Source organism: Cryptomeria japonica, chromosome 3 (genome assembly GCF_030272615.1).
Source record: "Cryptomeria japonica chromosome 3, Sugi_1.0, whole genome shotgun sequence".
Taxonomy (NCBI): Eukaryota; Viridiplantae; Streptophyta; class Pinopsida; order Cupressales; family Cupressaceae; genus Cryptomeria; species Cryptomeria japonica.
Genome location: NC_081407.1, coordinates 714,580,637 through 714,600,933, shown reverse-complemented (window position 1 = coordinate 714,600,933; position 20,297 = coordinate 714,580,637). Strand labels below are relative to the sequence as shown.

At 35.7% G+C, this 20,297-nt stretch overlaps 1 long non-coding RNA gene across 1 annotated transcript; it reads left to right on the top strand.

The window, feature by feature from the left end:
* Nucleotides 1-7,057: 7,057 nt before the first annotated feature.
* On the top strand, nucleotides 7,058-7,422 carry LOC131874519 (uncharacterized). Its single transcript, XR_009371880.1, has 3 exons — nucleotides 7,058-7,079; nucleotides 7,167-7,263; nucleotides 7,374-7,422. It is a non-coding gene; the product is annotated as an uncharacterized LOC131874519 (long non-coding RNA).
* Nucleotides 7,423-20,297: the final 12,875 nt, after the last annotated feature.

The following is a 20,297-nucleotide window of genomic DNA, read 5'->3' as shown; positions in this document are numbered from 1 at the left end:
ATTCACGGTTTGCTATCAATTTCTTTACTTCTATTGGCCTTGGTGGTATCACTGAGAGTTTACGTGAGTATTTGAAGAATATGCCAAGGCTTGTAATGTAGCAGCAAAAGTCTATTCCTGTGTCAGATGAATCTACCTCTAATGATGATTCTTCTAGTTCATCAGGTTCGTCAGATTCTGATACATCAGACTAAGATTTTGAGAGTGAAACTGACAATGAGAGCAGTAAGGAGTCACCAAGAAAGAAAAATAATTCAAAGCATGACTATGAGTATGAAAAAACAAGAAGAAAGAAAAGGTTGAGGGCATCTGACTCGGAGGATGGAAGTGACAGTGAAAAAATCAAAAGGAAAAAGAAAAGGAATTAAAAATCTTTCTAGTCAGTTATTCAAGGCTCCAGTAGACACCGTTTTCCTAGACTGTGACAAACAAAAGAATCACTCCCAAGTGATTTGGTTTTATAACAGATGATTATAAGATGCTACAATGTTGTCTTATGTATTTCAATAGCCATGAGTTTTAGAGTTCTGTACTTGACAGGTAATGGATAAACAGTGTTAGGAGGAGAAAATATTGAAGGCCAAGTGCAGATTGTGATAATACTAGATCAATGAATCTTGTTATTTATTGAGTATTTCTTGTTTTCCATGTTGTGTGATGTACCATAAGCAAACTAGAAATCTAAATTCAATAAGATGCTTTGTTCAATGATGATAATTTCTATTTTTTTGCCTGTGAAGAAAGATCATGTCAGACAATATCAATGAACAACAAAATAAGGAGACAATTGCTAGATTGTGGTCTAACCTGAAAAGAAAAGGTGATGGAAAATGTTATTGTCCGTGCAAAATTGGTAAGGGGTTAAAGACTAGAAGACTTCTAATCAAAACAGTGAAGAAACATTGTAGGCTGGATGATCACATTGAAGGTGGACATGATTATCATCCATTGGTAATTTTTTCATTATATCGTGGCAACAATTTATATACATAATAAATCACGTGATGATGAGATCATGATCATGGTTTATTTATGTTTATCAATTTTATATAGGTCGAGCACCCCGGAGCACATGGTATAGATCAACACAACCTTAATAATATGGCTTTCGAAGTGGGCGAACATGGAGGTGTGAATATCAAAGCTGAAGATAATGATCCCATGGAACATGATGATCATGAGCCAAAAAACACAATTGAAGATGATTGTACAAATACATTGATCCATGACTCATTTAGTACTCGTGCAGCTGATCATGATGATGAAGATGACCTTGATGTTGTTCATGATGTCCCTCTACTTTAGAAGGCATCTGAGGCCCTTTACGAAGGCTCACAGGCAACTCTTCTCTCTGTTCTATTGTTGTTGGTGAACTTGAAGGTTATGAATGGTTTATCCAACATAACAATGTCACGTATGTTAAGGTATGTCATATATATCATAATAAACTGTGAATCATGCTATACCATTAATATTCTTTATTATAACAAATTATATTTTTTCGTTGTAGATTGATAGGTGAGTTTTTGTTACCACCATCAAATATTCTACCTCGCTCATACCAAGAATTATCTGTCGTTATGAAAGATATTAGAATGGAGTATCAAGCAATAGATGCTTGTCCCAATGATCATATTATATATCACAAATAACATGAATTTCAAACTAAATGCCCTGAATGTCATATCAGTAGATATCGAACAGATCAAATAACAAAAAGGGTTCCTCACAAGGTTCTTCGCTATATTTCCATTATTCCACGTATGCAACGATTATTCAAGTGCACTAGCTTGGCACAATTTATGGATTACCATGCACGCAATAGAAGTCAAGATGACATTATTTGAACGCCTGCAGATGGTTCATCATTTATGGACATAGAGGAAAAGTGGCCACACTTTAAAGAAGAACCTCGTAATCTTAGGCTTCTGTTGGCAGCGGACGGTGTCAATCCATTTGGAGAGATAAGATCTGTTTACTCAGTGTGGCCTGTTTTTGTTATCAACAATAACATTCCTCCATGGATGTCAATAAAGAGAGAGCACATAATGTTGGCAATGATTGTTCTAGGTATTTTATCATTTAAATATAGTCGTCTAAATTTAATTATAAATATTGCAGTAAAATGGTCATAATAATTATGTAATGTTTTTGTTCATTCGATTAGGTAAGTACCAAGTTAAAGATATGAATGTATATATCGAGCCTCTTATTGACGAGTTGATGGAGTTATGGAATGGTGTCACTATGTATGATGTCTCTAGACCAATAGGAAAAAGACAATTTCAATTCCATGCGATGCTTCTATGGACAATACACGATGCCTCGGGGCTAACACATTTTTGTGGTATGTTATAGTGTTTAAGTTGTGCATGAACATTATAATTCAAAAAATTATCATATTTAATCCAATTATACATTATCTTGTAGGTCTTAAAACAAAGGGAAAATTTGCATGTCCTGTTTGTGTTCCAAAGATTAAATCTCGTCATTCAAAAAGTTTAGGAAAGCAAGTGTTTGATGAGTATAGGCACTTTCTCCACAAAAATCATAAGTATCGAAATACTGAAAAACATCTTTTCAATGGGAAAGAAGAGAATACATCAAAGCCACGAAGAATGACACCTCACCTATGGAAGTTGGAATATAATAGAATTAATCGTCAAGGTAATGCCATTCCATCTATGGGTTTGTCATAAAACATCTTTTCTATTTTGTTTTGTTTACTGATTATGTGATTGATGATCATGAAGGTCGTGAAAGCATAAATGACCACCTTCCTAAGGGAATAAAAAATTATCCATGACAATTTAGTAGGTTGCCCTACTATGAGCAGTTACAAATTGTTCATTTGTTTGATAGTATGCATATTGGAAAGAATATAACAGAGACAGTATGGAAAATATTGGATGGAAGGCATGACAAAGAAAAAATTGTCAAAATATGTAGTGACATTTAGGATTCCAATCATGAAATGATAAATGCCATTCAATCAAATAGCCATGGAGACCAGATTAATATAAGTGAGCTTCCTTGGTTATTAACGGACCAGCAAAGCAATGCTATAAAAGAAGTCATACGAAAAATTAGATTTCCCACAAGATTTGCTACGAACATAAACAATCTCATATCAAAGAAAAGTGAATTTGGGCCAGGGATGAAAATGCATGATTGGCTTACCTTCATTAAGGTAATTCATGTTCTTGTGTTTTTAGTATGTATTTAAGTACTGCACGTACGTGTACTTTTCATTATGTTACAAAAAAATGAAAAGATAATCTTATAATTGTTGCAGTACGTTCTACCTCTATCTCTCCCAGATGACTTCGACAATAATGTCAAGCAAGTCATATATGATCTTGGAAAATACATGAGGTAAGTAGTGATATTTGTTTAGTTTGTTGTATAGATATTATATTTGTGATTTGTTTTACTTCTTATGTAATATATTTTTTTTGTGTCTTCAATACCTTGTAGGTGGTTGTCATGTACAGAAATCCATAAAGATGATATAAAATATTGGAAGAGAAAAAATCCTCATTTAATGTGTGAAATACAAAAGTGTCTACCTCCAGTTTCTTTCAATGCACAAGAACACTACCTCATACACCAAGTTGAGGAGATTGAATTGTGTGGACCTATACACACTAGGTCAATGTGGATGGTTGAGAGGCATTTGAAATTTTTGAAGGCTTTGGTTTGACAAAGAGCACATCCTGAGGGTTCTATGGTGGAGGGATATATGGTATACCAGACTATGGTGTACATTTCTAAATATCTTCCTAAGTTTGCAGCAAAGATCCACGTGGATCGCATTTGGGATCCCAACACCATTAACAAATTCGAAGGGGAGTACTTGACGGGGAAAGGTAGTTTGAGGTAATTATAAGATGTTATTGTAGTTAATTAATTCTTAATCTTCAAAATAATTCGATTGTAAGACGTCTATCTATTTTTTGTACAGTTGGTCGAGAGTGGGATGCACTACATTTGTGTATTGCAAACAATCTTGATTGGATGATGGTATGGATTGAACATTGTCAACATTTTGGACGCATGTTAACATGGGAAGGTGTGGCTTCATTGGTTAAAGAAGCACATCGTAATGGAGATTTTAATGTTATGCAAAGGGAAATTGATTTAGCATATGGTTTAAGAGATAAACAGGTACATATAAATTTATTAATCATCCATATGTTTATCAACTCACAATACAATGAATTTTACATGTTTGGCATATCGCGGGTCAAACACCACAACGCTATGTGCTGCAATGGTCATAAATTTCACATTAAAAAGTTGGATGAAACAAAGAAAACTTGTGATTCTGGCATCACTGCAGTCTTTGAGGTGACAAATATTTCATCGAGAAATGACATTCATCCTCAACAGTCTCAAAATCGATACTATGGCATTTTGGATGATATACTTGAGTGTGAGTTTAATTCCTTCAAATTAGTTTTGTTCGTCATCAAATGGTACAGGCTGCGATTGAATAAAAATGATCCTGATAGAACTGTTATTAAACATGATAATGGTTTTATAATTCTAAATACAAGGTCATTTGAACTAGTTGGGGATGAGCCCTATGTTCTTCCAAGCCAATGTGAGCAAGTATTTTACTTAGAGGTTCCACATAAACTGGGTTGGTCATTTGTTGTTAGACATGATCCAAGAGGAAGGTCAATAAAGTATAATGTGATGGAAGAAGAAGATACCAAAGAAGAAGATACCGAAGAAGTAGAAGATGAAGTGGATGATGATCATGATCAACAATTTCTCAATGACGATGAAGAAGAAGAAGAAGATGATGATGATGATGATGATGATGATGATTATGATGATGATGGTGATGGTGATGGTGATGGTGATGGTGATGGTGATGGTGATGGTGATGGTGATGGTGATGGTGATGGTGATGGTGAGGATGACGACGACGACGATGAGGATGATGATGATGATGATGATGATGATGATGATGATGATGATGATGATGATGATGATGATGATGATGATGATGATGATGATGACCTTGATGTTCATGATGATGAAGAATGAAATGTATGAGGTATGCGATTAGTATATTATCTATTTAATATTGAATTCTTCATAGAATTTTTTTTACATAATTAATTCATAATGTTTTGAATTGTAATGCCATTACATAAATAATTCATGATGCTCAATTGATGGTGTTGATTTCAGGTATAGTCCCTGTGTGATGTTGTCACCCCGTGTGATGGTTTTGATGACAACATCTTTTTATTATTTAATACTCTTTTTGTCTACAAAGTTCATGTTGTTCATGTTGTGTACTATGTAATTTCACTAACATTTTTTATATTTTTTCTTTGTCACAGGCCGACATGGATCCATCACATATCGCAGATAGATATGTAGCTCGCGACACTTCTACCGAGTAGGTAAACCTCATTGTAATTGTACAAATTAGATAGAAGCAAACTGTTACATTATTATGTTCTTTTTTTTAGTGATTTATACTAATTTTGTAATTGTTAATGATATTCTTGACACAGACAGATGTTCGGGGAAAGGGAAAGGGAGTTTCAGTACCTGAGCACCTTTCTATGGATGTGGAATCATTAGGGTTAAGCAATGATGACCCTAAAGATCCCACAGACCTTGTGAAATTCTTTAAAATGCCTCTTATAAAAATTAGAAAAGAGATTGTTTCTTTGGCAGTCGTGCATCCTACCACTGATGAGATATGATAGAGGGTGGAATTATTGTATAAGACAACAGAAAAATTGCAAGTAAGCAGTAATGAAAGCTTTAATTATAACAAAATTTCAATAATGGTTTATATTTTATTCTCTTTTATGTCATTAACTAAAATATGTACGTATTGTTTTTACAGCAATTTATCCGCCCTCATGAAAGTCGTTCCCACGATTAGGGTGTTGCAGGATCTTCAGGTGATGACGATTTTCTTGTATTATCACTTGCTTGGCTTATCACTCTGAGTACCCAAAACACATCATACTTGATACTGTCAATTTTCAAAATAAAGATTCATCCTTATTTACAATTCTTGCACTTTTCATATATTTAATGTTTGATATATTTAATGTATTATTCTTTAGGTGCTGTCAATGTTACTTTGCAAATGCCACCGCCGCATCATCAGAGGTCACCCTCACCTATATTACCGACTGTAATGTCGGAAACACATAGCATGCACACATCCTCTAGTGCATGTCATATTGGCCCGCCCACTATTGGTAGATCCCTCTTTTGCTCTATCTTCTGTCATGTGTTTATTTCCCTTCAAGCGTTCTTTCTTGAATTCTAATGCCATTTCATAGTGGATTCATTTTTTGCATGAGGAGATGCACATGAGGATGTGCCAAAGGCGACTACTGCTGATAACATACCATCATTTCCTGGATCTTCTCATATTGCTAGTATAGGAACGTTGTAGGCCACATTGGTGGTGAGCGATGAAGAAATGCTTCCCTTAAAGATACAAAAGGTTCTAGGTACTTTAAAATTATTATTATATATACTCTAATTGTAATTTACTTTATGATCACTCATTTTGGACTAATGATCTCATGAATTTTTTGCAAGCAATGATATTTTCTATAAACATCTTAGTGACATTGCATTGCAGATATTTGGGCCCACCATACGTAAAAGGTGGTACATCATATGTGAACTAACCCTTATCCACTTTTGATTTCATATCATTGTTGGAATAGTTTACCTTTGATCCATTTCTTGAAGTGTAATAAATGTAGCTTCAGTTCATTTCTGAATCTAGCAGGTTTGTTTTTGCTTTAAAAGGTGGAATGACCAAGAAAAAAGGTTAAAAGATGAATTGACAAACCAAATGGTTGAGTGGTTTGGAAATGACACCTTTGACAAAACCAATCTCCTTGAAAAAGTTGGCACATATCTAAAGTATGTGAGGGACCAATACAGGACCCATTTGGAGAGGAACCTAAAGTACAAGCATCCCCCCATGATTCCAGAGAGGGAGTGGAAGGACCTGATTTTGATGCCAAGGAGAGAATTGAAAGGAAAAAAGGAAATACACCACTAGACGCCAGAAGAAGGTACGGGATACTATTTAGAATGTAATTATGTACTAATTAATTACTCTTTATATTTATATAATCTAACATATTTCAAACTTTTTATAGACTGAGTGACACGTCAAAGGCAACCAAGGCAAGGCAAGAAAAGCACGGGCAACACAAACTCGGCTCTGGTGGTTACATGAAACTTGCTGCACGAATTGTAAGTATCTCATGTAAACGAAATATTGCATCAAAATATTAATAAATTGCAAACATTTTTTTTTAATCAAACAATGCAAGCAAAATTCACGGTACCAAGCAAAAATGTAGGGCTCTAAATTCAATAGAGCGCCCACAGAAGATGACAAGAGAATTGCCTACCAGCAAGGCTATTCAGTCATGGTTGATCGGCTACGAGAATTGAGTGGGCATACACAACATTCGAGTGCATCCATCACACAGGTAAATATGGTAAATGGAAGTTGTTTCAAATTGAATACTTTACCAATAATCTAATTAATGTTGAGTTCCAACATAAAGTGACTATATTTGTTTTAAATAAGCAAGCAATGATAACAATGTGCATGTCATTGGAATGCAGCCTGCTAATTGTGAAACACCACCTGCATATGAAGGTCCGGATGTGCATCCTAGTAGTGGAGGTATTCATTTGCTATTCAAATTTATTTATTTAGCTATTAATACAATTAAACATCTTAAGTTGTAATTAGAGTAGTAATTAATGTAACCTTTTTTGTTAATATTTTAGAGCATGTAGTCAGTGGTGAGTAAGTGGAGCATGATTTGGGTACACAACCTCAAGAACGTGATGTTCCCCACTCAGGTAAAGAGGACCATTGTTATTGCTTTAAACAAATATAATTGCAATTGGTGTTCAGCATTAATGTAACCTTTAGTATTTCAACTCCAACAGATCTAGAGAGTGTTCAGCATGTTGAGGTTGAGGCTACACAAAATGATGTGGCCCCATTAGGTAAAGAGCACAACAATTATGTTCTCTAAATTAATGAAATACTTGTAAAAATAATCAATAAATAAATTTAATTTAACCCATTTCTTTGTTATTGCAGAGGACCCACCCTTCACTTCAGTGTCCTCATCCTCAGTATAGGACTAGGCATACATTGAGATCACGAGCAGTTGGCGGAACATATGCAGAGGGGGAAAATGATGAAGAAAATGATGTTCCACTTAGCCTTTTCATAGCTTCAAAGAAAAAAGAAAGAAAGAAATGATTGTAATCTAACTTGTTTGATAATGACTGATTTTATGTGTTAGTGAATGTAATTATGTGCTAATTAATGGTTATGGATGATATGTGTTAATTAATATTGATGAATGTTGCGTGTTAATTAATGTTAATCAATGTTATGTGTTAATGAACGTTATGTGATATTAATGAATGAATGCTATATTTTATTAATGGTAGAAAGAATTAATGAATGAATGTTATAAGATGTTAATGGGGAATTTAGAGTGATGTTAGGGGGGGGGAGGGGCCAAATGAGCTTCAACCTTCATGTTGTTGGCCTTGTTAAGTAGAGAATATTAAACTATTCTCGAAACCAAGCGAAGCTCAACAAGGTAACACACTTTTCAATATTTCATTATGTTGCACAGTTAATCTTATTGAATAATGTATATTGAATCTTAATTGCAGGGTCCAATAGAGCCAACACAAACAACAACACCACAAGTTGCTAGGTATAATGAACTCCCATATTGTCTTGTCTGTACATGAATAATGTGGGTTGCTTCTAGTGTTGATATCCAAGGTAGGACTGCAAACGTTATGAATATGCCTCATCCTTGTAAGTTTTTTATTACTTTAAGTAATGAATATGCCTCATCCTTGTAAGTTTTTTTATTACCAAGAGAACGGTAAAAAGTGTGTTTGAGATTGTATCATGGATGCTTTTAAGGATTGTATCATGGATGCAAAAAATATCTTCAATAATCCTTGACTCGTGATTGCTATAATACTTCTTTAGACTTCTCATGTCAATTGTTGCACTTCTTCACTATTTTGGACTGAGTTTCAACTATGAATTTGCCTTGACTTATGACTGTACCTAGCTTTGTCCTATCTTTGTAAGCTTCCTCTTTGAATTGTGGTTGTAGCTTTGATAATACCTTTTTAATGTTGCACTATTTGTAAGGAGGACAACTCCTAATGCATGTTGCAAATTGTGTTCTAGTGACTTAGACTAACCTAATGCATCTCAGAATGGCATAAATTGCTAGGATGGAGATATAGAAGATGAGTTCAATATTCTTGTTGTATAAATTATTCGATTTCTATGCTTGAAATTTATGTATATACACTATTTATAGTCTACTCTATATTTCCTACTCAGCTACTCCAATTGCTTTAAAATGAAATGTGAACTGATGAATTGTATTCTATTGATGACCAGTGCCTTTCTTCGCTATTTGGGCTACAGAGTCTTTATATTTCTTTAGGACTTATTGTGTAAACTTATGAGACAATTTTTAAACCCACCACCTCTCGATGAGTCTGTCAGTTACATTATTACCAAGCGCTGTGGCTTTTTGGCATATAACCGGTAACCAACATTTTTTGTTTAACAAACTGGAAGATAAACAAATTGAGTATTGTCATCTCCTCACTGATACCTATCTGGTATCCATCGGTCCCTTTTTATGTCGAAGAAACCCTAGGCTTCAGTGACTTCCTTTAGTTTTCCATCGAAGTTCTTTTTCCATCGATATCACTATGCTCCTTCGATGAATGGGTCAGTTGTCTCACCGAAGCCCCTTTTATCCTCTCTTTGTCGTCTTCCACCAATAAAGTTGTATCGATGAAACCATGTGTATCGGAGACATGCCTTTTAGTCTCCTTGAAACTCATATTCTCATCGAAATCTTTTTGTTGTCCGTCAGGTTTCATGTCGAAGAGATTTTGGACTTCGATGACTTCTTTTGTCCTCCCATCGAAACACATATCCTTATCGATATCAATCATCGATGTAGTTTTCTTCTATTTTATCGATATCACTTTTTTGATGAGAATGCTTCTTTCGATGAATCTTCTTTATATTGCATCGATGATATTGTTTCTTCGAAAGCCTTTTCTCATCGGTGGGGGCCACCTCTGCTTTCTTCGATACCTTTTGTTGGTGGGACCATCTCTTTCGGTGAGTCTTTTTGCACCAATAGTGTTATATCCTCGAAGACCTTTTCTTGTCGATGAGAACCATCTCCACTTTCCTCGATATCTTTTATCGATGGAGTTACTGTCTTCAATGAGTCCTTTTTGAAGTTGATCGATGTTTTCTTTCTTCGATGCCCCTTTTATATCGATGAGACATCGCTGGGTCTCATCGATACTATTTGAATCTTAGATACTTCGATAGAATACTTTTAGACTTGTTCGATAACTTATGGGTTATTACGGTATCAATGAAAATGATAATTTCTTCCAAAGAGAGATGGCTTCTATGTTTTAATTTCTCAAATCAAGATATTTTACTTAATTTAGATTTGATGCTCAACAGAATGACTGCACTATCACCAATCTATCTTGAAGATTTGACTACTCTTTAGATTATGATTATGACTGTCATGATATTTCATGAGACTGCTCTATCCCCATATGAAACCCTTTGTTCCCACAAATCAAGGCTTTGAACTTGACTGCAACTTTATAGTGATCACTGTCTTTGTACAGTAAGCTTGCTACTTTCTCAACTTTTGATATATTGGAGGCTCCTAGGATGGTTTCTATCTTATAGTCACAATACCTTGCTATAATTTGTAGCTATTCTATGTTTATTTGTTTTCCACTCTTAACTCATAGTTCAACTGAATATGGTTCATCTTGGAATCAATGCACATCGGTTATAATCAGATTATAACCAGTCTCCATGGTTGCAAGACCTGAAGAAGGATTCTTATCATCAATTAGATGCATACTTTTGGGAATATAGAAAGACAAAAAAAATATATTAGAACCGTATTTTTGTTGAGTCATAATATGATGTGTTAATTTAGCTAGATAAGGGAACCAATGTTGTATTAGGTTTAATTCCATGATGACAATTGAAGCTTGTTAGAGATAGGGGATTTGTAGTAGTTGGCTTGTTAGGTTATGTCACAATCCCATGAAGGTCCTTGTAAACCGTTAATGTCGGTAGACATGAGACTGTTATGTGACAAATTGGATCAGCTAAACCTAGAAGTTTTGTAACCAATGAATCAACTGACTCAAGTGTATGTTAATTGTCATATGATGGTCATTTATGATAGTTATTCTTAGTAGACATTAAGCAGTTTGCTAGATAGTTGGTTAGTAAACCAATGAGTTAGTTGGCTCAAGTGTATGTTATTTATCATATGATGGTTGTTAATAACCATTATTATTAGTACACATTAAGCAGATGGCTTGTTTAGATGGTTGGTAACTAGTGAGTTTGTTGAGCTCAAGAATTGGATGTACAAGTCAAGCAAGGGAGGTGAACACTAACAATGCATTGGTGCTTGCAATGTTAAAACCTTGGCCAAGATGGTGATGCTTTATCTAAGTAATGAAACTGGCCATTTGAATTCCTTTCTCATATTGATTAGCTTAATAATATTTGTTCAATTTTTTTTATCGTTAAAAGATTACCTTCCTTTTAGATAAATTAGTTAGATTCTTATTATGTTGAAGAACATTTAGTTAGTTTTCTCCATCAACTGAAGTAGTTATGTTTTATTTTGAAATGCTCAATTTTTTATCTTAATATAGATCACAATTTATTTTCTTTAAGTATAGAATTAATGGAATATTACATATGGTATCAGAGCAACCAAGTTTGACATTGAACCTTAGGCTTTCCACCTATAAACAAAATTATATACATATGCAGGCACACCATGGTTGAGATAATATGCAGGCGCACTATATACAAAACTATATTCACAAGTAAATCTTTTATTCAAATCCACAATATGAAACACAGAGTTTTGCTGGAAGAATGCAAGTAACCTTATCTCCTTTAGATAATATCACAAGAAACTGCCTACAGAAAGATGCAGTAATCCACAGCATATACACAAAGGAAAGATGACTGATTATATTATGTATGTTCATAAAATGGTACAATAGTAAGCCTGAGGCTATATTCTACTTCTTCTCTAATGATCCTTATTGTTACAAAATTTCCCTCATTTATATGAGGGTATACATTGTCACCAAGCATCGTGGCTTTTCAGCACATAACTATTAATTAGCACTTTTGTTAACAAACTGGGAGATAAACAAGTTTAGCATTCCTATGTGTTCAATGTACTTATCATCTTTATACATTAGAACGTCATTATTTAGTGTCCTCATGTCACTTTATGTCTGGAAATGATTGGATAGAATATGGTTAACACAGAGTGACAATTCTTTGTCTTGATCCAACTTTGCTACTGCTTGATTCTTCTCATCACTGAACTCTTGTTTCCACTGTTCCAATGATACTAACTCACCATTATTGTAAAAAGAGGGCACCCTAGGGGTATTCCCATCGTCCAACCTCTGAAGCTCTTTCCTTAATTGATTTGCCAATTCATCATGGGACTTCAAGTAAGCCTTGGCTTCAATTTTCTTACCTGGATTAATCGGACTGTTGTCATTCATCATGTCTTCCAATCGTTACCTGAGCCTTTCATGCTCTTTCAAAGCTTTGACTATTCCAGTGTATGTTTTCCAATAGATTTCTACAACTTGCATCATACTTCTGAACCTATGTTCAATGATCTCCAGAATCAACTTATCCATCTTTTGTTGTACCTTTTCTACTTGCCGAGATGTCTTTTCAGCCCTGTTCCTCCAATACATAGCATCTATCAAGGCATCCATGGCATCTCTATCAACACCATATGTCATCCCTATTTGACTGGTACCTGTATCAATTTGAAGCAATCTTGCTTGCAGCCTCTGTTTTTCTTCATCGGTTTTCTCATATAGGCTTTTGTATGTAGAATTTTCTCAGACCAGAAACTCTATTTGATCTTGGTTCAATTTAGCGACATCCAAATTTAGTTTGGTAGTTGTTCTAGGGTCGGTCTTTCCAACCTGCTGCACCATCAAATGTCCAAAAGCTTCTTCTATATCAACCAATATAGGTCTTTTATCTTTGGGATAGATAGCCCACTGTAGAAGAGCCTTTTGATCTAGATCATATCCTGATCCTCTAAAGAGTTTATCAATCTCTTTTGGCATCATTTGCCTACTTGGGTCATGTTTCTTGAGGAATCCATCAAACAACAAGGCAGAGTTCATGTCCCATCCAAAGTATAATAGCACACCAGCTTCCTTAAGCAACTGTCTTCCCTTCTCAGGTGTCATTTCTCTCATCACAAGATCCATCTCCTCTTGTAACTTTTGAAGTTGTTGCTCTTCTTCACTATTTCTCATGTTATTCCTAATTTGAGATCCTTTATGTTGATAGAGGAATGTGGTGAACTCCTTGGAAGCAATGAAGTCACTATCAGCAATGAAATCCTCATGCTCCAAGAATCTGATGTCAGACACTTCTCGGACATTTAGTTGTCCTATTGCCAAGTCTATCGGTGTATCCTCTTCATAACCAGGGGGGTAATCCTCTCGAGGAGTGAATTGAACAATTTCAGATGTGGAAGCAAGAGACATATGAGCCAAAGGCTCTATATTCCTAATAGTATCAATGTAATCCCCAAAAACATGAGGCGAGACACCCTCAAGTATTTCCAATTCATGCTCCATGAGTTTGTTGGCCAACTCCAAGGGGTCTTCAATCTTTTGTAGCATGTTCTCATCCATTTTCCTTCTAAAAATCTTCCATTTATAAGCCTGCATTGCTTTCTCAAACTTTATTCGCTTCACTCTGGCCTCTTCTCTGCCAATGTTCTTAATGAGGTCATCTGGTAGGTAAGATTTATGCTTTCCAGCCTTCATCTTTCGTGATGACCGGGCTATCCTTATGTATCCTTTAGGATCAAAATTGGGCCTTGGATCCCCATAGCCATGCCATAATAATCCAATTTTGTGTGCAGCAGGCCATAACTCTTTGAGCTTTTCACAATAAAATCTGAAAATACTAAAAACCCAGGTACAATTGATTGTTTCCCATGGCTTGTCAGATGTTTTGTACTCATTATTGACAGTTGCCTCACAATTTCCAAACAAGCCACTCTGTTAGGGACTGTAAGTGGTAGTAAGTATGGTCTCCCTTCAAACCCGTATACCCTGACTTGTGTGCAGTCTGAAAAACAATACCAATCTCCCCAATTGTGTTCAATTGAGGGATCTTCAGAGAAATCTTTTGGTCTTAGGAGTCTTTGAACCTCTGGTGCAAGGGCATGATCGCACGGGCATCCCAACAGTCTATATAATGGCTTGAAAAAGAACTCCTCAAAATGCCAATATTGATTATTCACATACCTCTGGTCCCATGAAGAAACCCATAGTTGCATTGGTTTTCTCATCCCAGCATTGTCATATGTCTTGATACATAACTCTTTTGGCCATAACCCTTCATCTTGGCCCACATATAATAGCATATGCATAAGTAAGGAATAATGCTTGAAATTAACATTGATGACATCCCCCTTTAACTTTTCTAACCCATGATTCAAAACCTCAACCAAATAAGCAAAAAAATCAAAGAAGCGAGGGTCCTTAGGCTGCAAATCGGCACAAATGACCATGGCTGCAATATTGATCAAAGGATGGGCTTTTATCCCTAGCACTTGGGCAACATAGTAATAGGTATACTTGAAATATGGATGGAAAGAGTTGACATCATAGGGAGCTTTGTCATCCTGACCTAGTGGCACTAAGGACCCTGCATTCCTAGGTCTATGTATAGGGAGTCTCCACGTTTTGTAAATGTGCTCTAGGTTAAAATATTCACTTGTTAACTTCTTGAGGTCAATCAATTCTTCAAATCCCCAAACCAACTTGAACACGGTGTCAATAACCTCCTTTCTGATTGCAAGAATTGGCTCACCCATGTAGTTATATATGGTCTTGGTTTTAGGGTCATAATTGTTTGCCAATGCCTTCATGAGCTCCACATTCATGAATACATTAGCCACAACTAACCTTCCTAAGTTCAATCACCATAAATTGTTGACAGGTTGAGGGGCAACTCTTATGTTGTACCCATATATGAATAATTCATACCCTCTCAATTCTGTCCATATGTCTCCAAGATCCTCAAACCAGTCCTCCAGGCCTTCCTCATCAGCTCTAATCTTTTTGGACCTCAAACTGGATGATGGACACTGGTCAATCAAGTCATGGGCCAAAGAACGCCCTTCCCTTTTCTATCTTTTCGGTTTTTCTTTTGCAGCGATAGATTCTTTTCCCTTTCTAGTCTTATTAGTTTTAGATGATGATTCCATTTGAATTTTAAAAAAGAGGTTTGTGTGCAAACAACTTACTTGGAATTACTAAGCTTTATCTGTGAATTCGCCCAATTCCTGCTTTTAGTTCATCGCCTGTGAAATCCTTAATGTTGTGTCCTTTGATGTTGATCCACTACTTATGGCGTATTTAATCAATTAGTAATGGTCGTTTTGGACAACGGTCACTCAAGCACACATTCGAATTTAAAGGTGATGTGACCTTTCATGGGATTTGTTTCTGATTTTCATGGCAATCAATAATCATTTCAATGAGGATATGTCTTTTGATCATTTGTTTCTTTAGTCCATTGATCTCTTTGTTTCTATCGACAATACTTTTGTTTCAAATATTACTTCAATCAAGTATTTTTTCCCTTCATCAAAATACTGTATTCGAGTAGTATGGTTGTCTCCTCATTGAAACATATCTGATATCCATCAAGTCTTATGTCAAAGAAACCTTGCGCTTCAGTTTCCTCCTTTATTTTTCCATCGAAATACTTATTTCATCGATATCACTATGCCTCGTCGATGAATGAGTCTATTATCTCACTGATAAAGTTACATCGGCAAAACAACGCATATCAAGAACATGCCTTTTAACCTCCTCGAAACCTATATCCTCATCAATATCTTTTATCGATGTATCTTCCTTTTGTCTAATCGATATTATTCTTTCGATGAAAACGCTCCTTTCGGTGGGTCCTTTTTATGTTGCACCGATAGTATTATTTCCTCGAGAACTTTTCTCGTCGATGAAGACCCTCTCTGATTTCTTCGATATCTTTTGTCGATGAAGTTATTATCTTCGGTGAGTCCTTTCTGGAATTCATCATCATTTCCTTCCTTCGATGGCTCTTTTATATTGATGAGACATCGTTGGGTCTCATCGATCCAAATTCAAAAGGTATCAATGAGACCTAGTGATGTCTCATCAATATAAAAGAGCCATCGAAGGAAGGAAACGCCGACATCGACAATAATTATTATTTTTTGATAAAAATTATCATCGTCGCAATTACGATGACTACCAATCTTTCAACCGACGATGTAATCGGCAGACATATAGCGTCAGTAGAGTCCATTGGATTGTCGTATTTTCGATGGGTATGGCATCGTCGACCAATCCGACGCCAAGTTTTTGACGATTGATTTTGTCGGCACTTCGACGAAAAGTCGTCGCAAATCCAACAAACGGCCGTCGGAAATCAACTCCGAATGTACTAGTGGGGTCACGTGCTTCCTCCTCTCTTTGTCATTCTTGATAGTCATAATGTTGGGACTTTGTTCTAAAAATGTTAGTGTCAAAGTCCTCAGGAAGTTTAAATCTTTTGCTTGTGAGCATGAGAAGATATTTTTCTTTGTCATTTTCTATGAGTCTTTCTACAAGTTTTTGAAATGAAGCACTTTCTTGACACTCTTGGAGGAGTTCCTCAGAAATTTCAGTGTCTTCTAAATTTGGACCCTCGAAAGGATTTGATAATCTTCGATCCATGCTGGACTCTGATTGTGTTTTTCTTTGTTTGTTTCATTGAGAGAGAATGACAATGGGCATTTTTAGAAATATTCGGGGGTTGGTGGTGGCAACCTTGGTATGTTATAAGTGATGCACTCTTCAGGAAAGAATGTTGGATTGATCTTTCCTCTACGATTGATTTGTTGGCTAAATGCTGATTTTTGACATAATGCTCTACTCCTTAATGGTTCCTTGTCAAATTCGTTGGTTTTGTTTTGAAGATACAAGAAGATATGACGAAGGAATGTTCAATGAGATTTAAAGAGTTGGCGATTGATGTATAAAAACCTATTCCTTTTTGCAAGTTTCAGGGAACTGGGTTGTTGTTTCCTCAACTTAGTGTTATGATAAATACTTTTTCTTCTCAAAATATGAGGATTGGTCATGCACAAGTGATCAATGGTTTCCTTTGGTTTGTTTTGGATTTAGTTTAACTTGTTTTTAGAAACTCAATTTTTTACTTTATCAAATGAAGGTTTAGATGCCCCCTCACAACAAAGCACGTCAAATAATATGAACTACGAGATTTTCCGATATGGAAACTCGATTTGACAACCTAGAATTTTAAAACAAGTGTGTTATGGGATAGCAATCCATATGATTGAAGGACCTATTTGATACCTATGATGAGGTTTCCTGATTTTGATAGGAGAGATGTGTTTATCTTGTGACTAGTTTTCAGATTTTGGACAACTTTGTTTGACGACAAACTTGCTTTGAGAATAGTTTTGGATACTCTATTTTAGTTTTCTATTTGATGAAGTTTAGGATGAGGAAGGAAAGCTCCCTAAATTGTTCTCAGATTTCTCAGAATAGCCTCTGTTTTACCCCCTGTTTTCCTGGTTTTGGCTAAGCGCTAAGACAGAGACAAAATGCACTATAGAAAGTCCTCAACGCGCTAGAGAAAAGACTCCATGCGCTAAACTACCCCCTGTGATGCGCTAACTGGTTTGTTTTGATTTTGCCTTGGTTTAAAAGGTTATGCGCTAATATGGGCTTGTGACACGCTAACTATTCAACTCTACATGCTAAGGTTTAGTCTCCATGTGCTAAGTTGTTGCTTCAACACGCCAAACTGTTTTCAAAATGCGCTACTTAAAACTGCTAGTTTTGGATTTCTTCAAAGTGCTAATGTCAATACTTAATGTGCTAATGTGAAGGTTGAATGCGCTAAAAAATGTTTTCTACGTGCTAAGAAGTTGTTCTTACGCGCTAAACTACCCTAATATTTTGACTTGGCTGCTTTCTGCAAATTTTGGAACTTTGTTTTTAGTTTTCAGTGATGATAGATGATTTTCTAAAGTAACAAATGAAGACACAACACCAAAGAAGTAATCATTTTTGGTTTAATCTAAACAATGAGTGTATGTTCTGTGAGGATGTGTTCAAATCCCCGATGTTTCAACAAGTTTGGATACAAAGAATACACTTCAAAAAGACTCTTTATTCAAAGGTCATAAGTAATACCATAGCCCACTAGTCTCGATACTCCGTCAGCTCAAACAGTCATGTCACCCCCTAAGGGGCGCCTGTTTTTTTTGCCTTTTGCCAGAAATTAACCCAAAGTGAATTGCTTCACAATTGAGTAGTTATCTTGGGAGATATATGGTGAGTGATCTTGGGGGCGTATTCTTCCCCACCCTTGCACTATGATATTACAAATATCTGGTTACTGACTCGGCTCAAAGTTTCTATTTCTAAGGTTAGTAATCAAGCTTCTTGTTCGGTCTTTAATGATAAACTTCCTCGGGAGGCTTCCCAACCTTTAGAACAAAGGCTTTACATATATCAAGGATACTGGGGGAAGGCTAATCGTTGAGCAAAATCGTTGAAGGGACTTTCATCAACCTCCACTTTTGATTATAGTGGGTTGGAACTCTTGGCGATAAAGTCGTTCCCCACTTAGGTCGTTCCCTTCACACCGGCCAAATAATGGCTTTAAGAGTTTTTCAACCCCTCGGGAAGGTAGGCCTGCTAAAAGATTTAATGCAATAAACACTGAAAGCGTAAGAGTGGTCTGGATTTTTTATCACCCAATTAAGGGAAGAGCATATTCCTTCCACTTTCGTAGCAAGGCAAACAAGTGTTCTTTTTAACTCTTTATTGCAATGATTTGTTAAAATCTATATGGAGATGTTGCTCCACAAAAACATGGTGTTTATTTTATCCCTTAAAATCAATGATTTTCTAATCTAGGAAAAGAACCTGGTCAACAAAGCAAAACTTTGATGTTTGGTCAACAAAAGAAATCGATCAAAAGGGGAAGATCTTCCCTCTTTAATTGTGAAAAAAAAATTAAAGTGTGGTTCTTTTTCCTTGCAAAAATTTAAAATTGATCCTTTTATTCACCAAAGGATGGTGAAGTTATTTTTAAACACCTTTGCTTTGCAAAATAGAAAAATTGTTTTGTTCTTTTTAGAGCTCAATTGAAAATTTCTCTCCTAGAAAAGCAAAAAAAAGATTGTTTTTGTGGTTCTTTTTTATAGCCCAAATAAAGTGAGTTCAATTTTATTTAACAAGAATTAAAAAGACTTTAAATTCTAACTAATTTAGACAAGTTAGTAAAAATTTAAACTATTTATAGTTCTAGAAATAACACTAAGCTCCTCCCAACAATAAGATGTCAGAAATCCTGTAAAAATACCCACCACGGTAATTAGAAAAATACAGGTTTTTGTGGACTTCAACAAGTCTAATTTTAAACTCGATTACAATTTTAATATTTGTCTTTTGTATGTGATGTGCTACTAAAAGGACTGTATGCACTACAAAACAACTGGGATGCGCTATCGGACAGACCCGATGTGCTAAACTATTTTTTGAATGTGTTGCTCTGTTGTTTTCCTGTGCCGAGACCTATAGGAAAATGTTAATAAAGTTAATGCGCTAAGTGATAGTTTGTACGCACTAAGGAATGAGTCCCACGCACTGAACAGTGAGCCAGATGCGCTATAATATTGACCAGATGTGCTAAGGGATGTTCCCCATGCGTCGATTCATGTTTCCCGCGTACCTGCAAAAGTGGTTAGATTTAAAAACCGATTTGATTAGTGGGGTAGGGCCCCACGGTGGATGCCAAAAATGTATGCGAGGAAAGTGGATTGATGACACTCAATATATGAAAATATTCCAAAAGACTTGTCCACACACACATATGGGACTTCTTGGTGCAAGTTATGGAGCGATGAAGGATAGCTCAACTTCCCAAGGTTGGTTCCATGTGATAAGTTGGTGTATTGACATATTTTTTTATCAGGACTCTTAGGTTTTTGGTATCTTTTGGGTTGCATTGTGATAGTAAAATATTGTGAATTGACTATATGTAATTCATGTTT